This window comes from Carassius carassius, unplaced genomic scaffold (genome assembly GCF_963082965.1).
Source record: "Carassius carassius unplaced genomic scaffold, fCarCar2.1 SCAFFOLD_102, whole genome shotgun sequence".
Lineage (NCBI taxonomy): Eukaryota > Metazoa > Chordata > Actinopteri > Cypriniformes > Cyprinidae > Carassius > Carassius carassius.
This window is the reverse complement of record NW_026775046.1, coordinates 118224-126000: the sequence shown is the minus strand read 5'-3', so window position 1 is coordinate 126000 and position 7777 is coordinate 118224. Positions and strand designations below refer to the sequence as shown.

General features: G+C 44.1%; 1 non-coding gene and 1 pseudogene across 1 annotated transcript; both read right to left on the bottom strand.

Moving 5' to 3' along the window:
- Positions 1-1780: 1780 nt before the first annotated feature.
- LOC132134451 (U1 spliceosomal RNA) lies at positions 1781-1944 on the bottom strand. The gene has a single exon (XR_009429589.1). It is a non-coding gene; the product is annotated as a U1 spliceosomal RNA (small nuclear RNA).
- Positions 1945-2302: 358 nt separating this feature from the next.
- On the bottom strand, positions 2303-2396 carry LOC132134462 (U2 spliceosomal RNA; annotated as a pseudogene).
- Positions 2397-7777: the final 5381 nt, after the last annotated feature.

Sequence of the window (7777 nt, the reverse complement as noted above, 5' to 3'; positions counted from 1 at the left end):
TGAATATAATGGTCAAATGGACATATATGGGGTTCGTGGGACCCAGGGTGGGGGTCCGCAAGGGGTCTGCAGATGATCCGCAGTCATTGTGTGAATATAATGGTCAAATGGACAAATAATGGGTTCGTGGGACCCGGGTTGGGGGTCCGACGGGGGTCCGCATCGGTTCCGTGGTCATTCTGTAACTTTAAAGGTCAAATGGACAAATATAGGTTTCGTGGGCAAAAAAATCGTACACCCCCCATTCGGGTAAATGCCACTGTTTTAAACCTGAGGTGTACTGCTCCGTGCGCCACCCTGTGGAGAAGTGCTGAATGGCATGTAGGGGCCTCAAATCTGGGTGGGCTTCCGCGGGGCCCCTCGGGGGTCCAGATCCTCCTGCGCCGGTCAGGGGTCTCCCGTGGGCCGGCGCGGTCCGGCAGACATCGACGCCGCGTCCGTCAAAAATTTTTTGGGGTCAGCGCGCAGGTCCCCTTAACCCACGTACACGAGCCCTCAAACTTATACCTGAATGGACGCTCCAAAAAAAAAGGACTTTCTGGAGAAGTCAAGACGTGACATCCCTAGGAGCTTGCCATTCACCTCTTTAAAACAAAAGCGCACGCTGTGGTGCCTCCGCACGCCGGCACGGGCAGCCGACATGATGAAGGCACCAACAGCCTAGAAACTTAAAACAACAATAAATACAATAATAAATAACCAAATAAATAATTAAAAGACCTTACCTTAAAACGTGTTGGAGCCCGAAGCAGCAGAGTTCAATGTACCTCTCGAAGTTGTGTGACTCAAGATATAAAAAGATCTCGAGTCAGGAAACCTCCAAGAGGCGATCGCAGTCTAAACCGTCTGACAAGGTACGTGATCTTAGCCAAAAGGCCGAGAAGCGATGCCGCTAAGACGCAGCGGGCAGGAAGCCGGACACGGCGATGCCCATCTCGGCTTTGGTAAGTCTGGGGGACCTAAAAATGCTGGGGGATGGTAGTACCCTCCCCTGTCTGCAACGTCACCAGGACTCGTCACGCTCGGCCTGACGCTGGCACTGCAGCGACGGAAAGTACGGCATCGCTCGTAACTCCCAAACGGTTCGTCGCAGAGCCACGTGCCTTATGTAATGGGAATCCTTGGCTCGAGCCGAACCAGACGCAGGTCTCAGATTGGCTCGTCGCTCTGACAAAATTTTCGGGTATTTGGGATTTTGTCGAAAACCTTCTTTTGCAACCTAGCGCCAGGTATTTGGCCCAGTCCCACCCAAAGCAGCACAGAAAGCTTCTTTGGAGTCTGCCTGTCAATAATCATCCCAAAAAAGTGGAAATTTCCATTCACCTTGGCGAGGGGACCTCAAAACGTGCTAACGTGGCGTGTCCGAGATGGCTCGAATGGCTATAACTCCAGGAAGGAATGAGATCCCTTCACCCAAATCGGCACACCTGTGCAGGGGCTCAGTCAGAAGCAAGGTGAAAAAGGGCGCTGCGACAGGCCACTCGGTGGCGCTGTAAGCGACAACAAAATTAATACCAATTGAAAAAGGACAACCAAACAACATGGAGACAGCTACAGCTAGGCTGCAGTCAGTCCAATGGACTTTCAAAGTAAGGTCTGTGCTATATTCGAACTGAACCACCCACCAGGGTCCGATTTTTCAAGAGCGTAAAAATCGGTGAAAGCGTTGTTTCACAGGCGCACAACACATACCTCGCATGTGACAGAACTCCCCATTCTGAAACGCAAAAAAAAAAAAAACCTGGAAAAAACCTCTTCTGCTTTGTTTCACCAACAATTTCAGGGGAGAGCACGAACGCAGTCCCCCACTACCATAAATTATGCAGTCGAGATTCCCGCATTTGGGGAATTCGCAGGGGTCAGCATGGCCGGAGTGCAATGGGCAAGCCTCGCCCTGGGTGAACCGCCTTCTTGATCATGGTGTCTCCCCTGCCAGGTTAGTATGAAGGCCCAGGCGGTCAGCCAGAGGTACGATTTGCGTCTCTACCGTCCACACCAACGGTTAGCCCCCCTCCAGGAAAGGAAGGACGGGTGCCTTCCATTACTGGCCTGGAAACTGCCAAGCTCATGGGCCGGTGCTTCCCAACGCCGGTTTTAGATGACTCTCTTTAACCAAACACACCTGATTCGATGCATCACCTCGTCTGTGAAAGACCTCAGGTGGGTGCATCGTTCGTGGAAGAGTCCAAGACCCCAGGAGGGCGCATCAGGAAAAAAGTTCGCAATACACCACAGCATGGCAGATCTCATTCCTTGTTCTGCTATTCGACACAATAAACGGCAATCCCCAAAAAGGGAAAGCACACCGTTCCTGGAGAAACTGCAATACCAGGCCGATCCTTGGAGTGGACGGAGCAAGCCCCGGCTCCAGCTCCGTGATCTAAAAATCCATTTAACCCTTTCGAGTCGATTAACGTGGATACGCGTTTTGAGTCATTTTCTCCTGATAACCCCGAAAAGACCTTAAATTACACTTTCAGTTTTAATCGTACAGATAAGAGCAATACATCAATCGAATCTGTAAAGGGTCTACTTTTTTTTGGATACAGACATAATAACAACAAAACTTTGTGCACTTATAAAATAAAGATAACAAACAAGGTGTGCTGTCTGCAGCCTTTGTCTGCGCTTATCTTCATTTACAAACAAGTCATTAAAATGAACTGTAACTCCGTGAATACTCAACGAAAATACATGGGGGATATCTATAGAAAGCTTGACATGTCTATTTTTAAACTAAACAAGTGCCGCCGAAAACAGATATTCTGTGATAAAGTAATCCATATGAAAACAACGCGATGTCTGTTTTTCAAGTCTCCCTTCATTATATCTAATGTGACCACGCCCCCGCGCTGAACGCGCTATTCAGATTCAAACTGAAGCGCGCGGCTTGAATACGCCCATAACAGAAGAAAAAGCAGCGAGCCTGTTCTTCAAGTGTTTATTTTACTGTTTGCTTCGCGATGAGAGGAATAAGACGTAATTCACCCCAAAAAGATGTCATGTGGTTGAGGACTTGAGAAATGGATTTCCTCAGAAAAAAAGAATGCAGCACTTTATTCAGCAGAGATCATAAACATGAGTAAGTCTCTTTTTATTTATTTATATACTTGTACTAGTTTTCACATAACGTGTAAACATTTTACTAGTTAGACTTTTTCCAAATACTTTTTCCAAACTATAATTCCTGACTAAATGTATAGTAATCAAGTGAAACATTATGAAGTTTCAATAACAATATACAATACTATACCATTCAAAAGCTTGATGTAAATAATATAAATGTAACAAATAGATAACTGTCACAAATGTAAAAACATGCTTTTCTTTCAATTTATTCCCCCTAAAAACCCAGAAAAATATTCTCAGCTCTTTTCAACATTAATAATAATGATAATAATAATAACAATAAATGTTTTTTTTTGTAGAAAATAAGATTGTTAAAAGGATTCTGAAGGATTGTGTGACTGGAGTAAGGATGCCAAACAATTTGTTTGAAAGTCAGCTTTGATTGTTTCTAATAAACTGTTTAACTGCACCCCAAGTGGATATTAAATTATGTTGTGGGATAATTAAATATATTCTAAATAAACTACAAACATAAAATTATATAGATTTATTTTGTTCTTGCATTCTCTCTTGTAACTCCTCACTCACAGTGGCACAGATGACTGAATGGCTCATTATGCAGCTCATTATGCAGGCCTTTGTCTTCTCAGGTGTAAATCACAATGATATTCATGGTAGTTGACGCCTACTCGCATATGACTTTTACCAACAAAAAGTGTCTTAGAAAATTTAAATCAATATATTGTTCTCTGTGAGTGAGTAAACAAGATGATTTTCACATCATTTAGAAAGAAAAATTCTAGACTACAAGCTCCAGTTCTCAAAAATCCCGGGAACCATTGTTCTTTATGTGTTTTTTTGCCTTATTCAAGTGTTTTAACATTTTTAGTTTTTCACTAACCACGCATAATATTTTTTTTCTCAAAAACACAATCATGTACATACATGCATTTCACATATTATTATAGCCCAGTTTGTGCTGATTACAGTGAGATTAGACTTTACCCATTTAGATATTTATAAGAAACTGAAAAAAGCACAAATGTCAGGGCATGACAAAACTTCTCCAGGCCCCAAAAATACCCTTAGACTCCAGAGGGTTAATATGTAGTCCCCGGATGGGGGACGTATCAGATATTAAACTGATAAGAACAGATTTTTTTTCTTTCAAAAAAGTTTTATTGTCACGAGTTACATTTTTTCCATTTGCATTTTTACTTTCACACACATTTTTCTTTTCAAGCACACATTAAAACAAGCCATATAATATATAATAAATACACATGGTAAAATGAAAGAAACAATCATTGTTAAAAAACATTTGATTAAAACCACAGTGTTTTGCTTGTTTTTAAAAGGCCATATTTGGGGTGTGTTTAAAAGGTGCGATTGGTTTCAAAAGTAAAATACATATTTAAAAAAGCAAACAAGCCTCATATGCATGTTAATAAAACCAATTTTATTGATAAAACACAATAAAAACCAATTTATTGGATAAAAACCAATAAAAAAAAACATCTGTTGTGCAAGACCGGGGGTGAGTCCTTATCAAGTCGGTCTTCACCCCACTCTCCAGAACAGGGACATGAGATGCTACTTTACGGGCTCAGCGGAGATCCCCTCTCCTCCGGCCAGCTGGCCCGCTGTTCCCGTAGCCAGAATGGTGAGGGTGCATCTACGGGCAGCCAGGGTCGGTGCCTGCCGGGACCCTCTCTGTGCGACCCCGGCCCCCCCGTCCGAATATCGTCGTCCGGTACCCCTGCAGCATTGATGTTACCTTTAGCTCGCATGCATGGAGGGTTACCGTAACGCGCTGGTTTCTGGTGGCCCAGATGGCATCCTTGATGACGTTGAGGGTGAGCTAGAGCGAGGTAAATTTCTGTGCCGTCAAGTCCTTCAAGCCCCGGCCCACCCCAAGGAATGGCGAGCTGGTACCCGAACTGGGCCCCACCTGCTGGTAGGCACGGGAAATACAGGGGGCCGGTCTTGGCCCACAGGACCCGCGCAGTGCTGCAGTCCCAGAGCAGGTGGTGGACGGTCTCCGGGGAATTGCAGCCGGACCGAGGGCAGATGGGGTTTTTGGCCATGCCTCTGGAGTGCATAACCGCCCTGACCGGGAGGATCTCATGAGCCACCATCCACGATAAGTCCTTGTGCCTTTTCTGGAGAGCAGGGTGAGCCGCATTCCGCCAAACTTGTTTGGCCTCACTTAGTGTGAGGCCCGGAACTGGACTCACCGGTTCCCGGTCCTGCACAACAGAAATGAGAGACTTGTGTTTAGTTAAAATGGTGAAATCTTCCCTCTCTAAAAGGTATTTCTTTAAAAACTTTTTTATAAAACTGTACTCTTTAGGCAAGTTAAAAGACACTGGGGTTTTCAAATCTACTGGTAAAATTTTCAAAGTTCTTAGGTAAGACCCCATCCAAAATCGCGCCATTGCAGCCGTCTTGTTTTCTTTGGATGGGGTCATGGCATAACTGATGTGCAGGGCGGTGAAGCAGCTGCCTAAAAACAGGTGGGGGTCTGGGAGGCCTTTTCCACCGTTCTCTGGCCTTTTCTTGACTGTCTCCCTCTTCAGGCGCTCCCACTTGGACCCCCACAGGAAGTAAAACACCGCCCTCTCCAGTGTCACCAGGAACTGCCGAGGGGGGCTAAAAACAGAACAAACAAGTAAAATCAGAGGTAAAATCACAGATTTAAAAATTAAAATTTTACCTTCAATCGTCAACTGTCTTAGTCCCCAAAACTCTAGTCTTTTTCTAACTTTCCCTAGCAAGTCAGTCCAGCTTTCCCGTCCTCCACCCTCTTTATCAAATTTAACACCTAAAATTTTAAAATCGTTGTCTTTAAAAACCAAATCAAGTCCTCCTGTGTCCACGTCCCCCCACGGCCCGAAGAGCTGGGCCTCAGACTTGTTTCTATTGAGTTTGGCGCCCGAGGCCCGACCGTACCAGTCAGTCAAGTCCAGTGCTCTTCGTATAGATAAAATGTCTGTGGTTAAAAGAGTAACATCGTCCATGTATAAGGCACAAGTCGCTGTCAGTCCACCCGTCCCAGGAACGTCCAGTCCTTTGATCCATTTATCCTTTCTCAAGATCTGTGCCAGTGGCTCGATACAAGCCACAAACAGGAGAGGAGATAAAGGACATCCCTGACGGACACCACTGTGTATGTTCACAGTTTTGGAAAGATGCCCGTTTACAAGGAATTTGCTGACTAGTCCCTTGTACAGCAGTCCCACCCAGGCTACAAACCTCTTTGGAAAACCCATTTTTTGCAGTACCTGAAAAAGGTACTGGTGCGAGACTCGGTCAAATGCTTTTTCAAAGTCTAAATTTAGGACTACTAGCCGAATATTTCTGTCTCTCGCATAACAGATGGCGTCTCTGATCAGCACTAGGCTGTCTGTTATCTTTCTTCCGGGCACAGAACAAGCTTGATCCGGGTGAATCACGTCCTCTAAAGCCATTGACATGCGTGTTGCTAAAATTTTGCTAAAAAGTTTATAATCAAAATTTAACAGTGTTATGGGTCTCCAGTTTTTTAAGTCAGTCCGGTCACCTTTTTTGTGAAGTAAAGAAACTATCCCTATTCTAAAACTGTCTGGAAGTCTGTCGAGGGTCTCAAACTCTTTAAAAACTGTCAAAAGCTCTTGTCCTAAAATGTCCCAAAATGTTAGATAAAACTCTAGGGGAAGTCCATCCACTCCTGGGGACTTCCCCTTCTTAAAACCTCCAAGAGCTTTTTGGATTTCTAAGATGTTAAAATCTTGGGTTAAAATCTCATTTTGACAGTCAACCCTTTCCTCAATAAAATTTAAAACTTCTTTTGCAGTGTCAAAGTGTACCTTTTTAAAACTATATAATGCCCCATAAAATTTTTCCACATCCTCTAAAATCTCTTTTGTTGTGTTAACCTCCCTATCCCCTGTTTTAACCCTGGTTAACCCCCCACCCCTTGTTATTATTTTCTTAAAAAAATATCTGGTACACTTTTCGCCTTCTTCTATTTCTCTCTCTTTACTTCTTAAAAGGACCCCTTTACTTTCTATATTGGCTAAAACTGACATTTCTTTTTTTACTTCCTGAATTTCCTCGTTAAAATCAAAACCATTATTTAAAAGATTAAAATACCTTTGTAGTCTTTTCTGGAACCCCAACATGCGTTTCTTTTCCCTACTCTTCTTTTCTTTCCCTATCTTTCTAAAAAACTGTCTTGTCCGGTCCTTTACCATCTCCCACCACTGTGCACGTGTATCGTAAAAGTCTTGGAGGTTCTGCCATTGGCTGAACTGTTCCCTATATTCTAAAACTATATCCTTGTCTTCCAACAGGGAACAGTTCAGCTTCCACAGCCCTCCCCCTACCGTCACACCCATGGGCAGTGAAAGGGTGCAAGACAGCATCATGTGATCAGAGAAAAAGAGGGGGGTTAATGTAGCATCGGTCGGCGGGCAGTCCCTTGTAAAAACGTAGTCGATTCGAGAGGCTTTGGTACCATCACCACTGAACCAGGTGAAGCCCTCCTCTCTTTGATGCAAAATTTTAAAACAGTCGACTAAATTAAAATCTCTGACTAAACCCTGCAATAAAACCGACGTTTTGTCCACTCTAAAATCCTCCCCTACCCTTTTCCTGTCTGTTTTGGATAAAACACAATTAAAATCCCCTGCTACCATTAGGGGGGCCCTACCTAGCATGTGGGGTT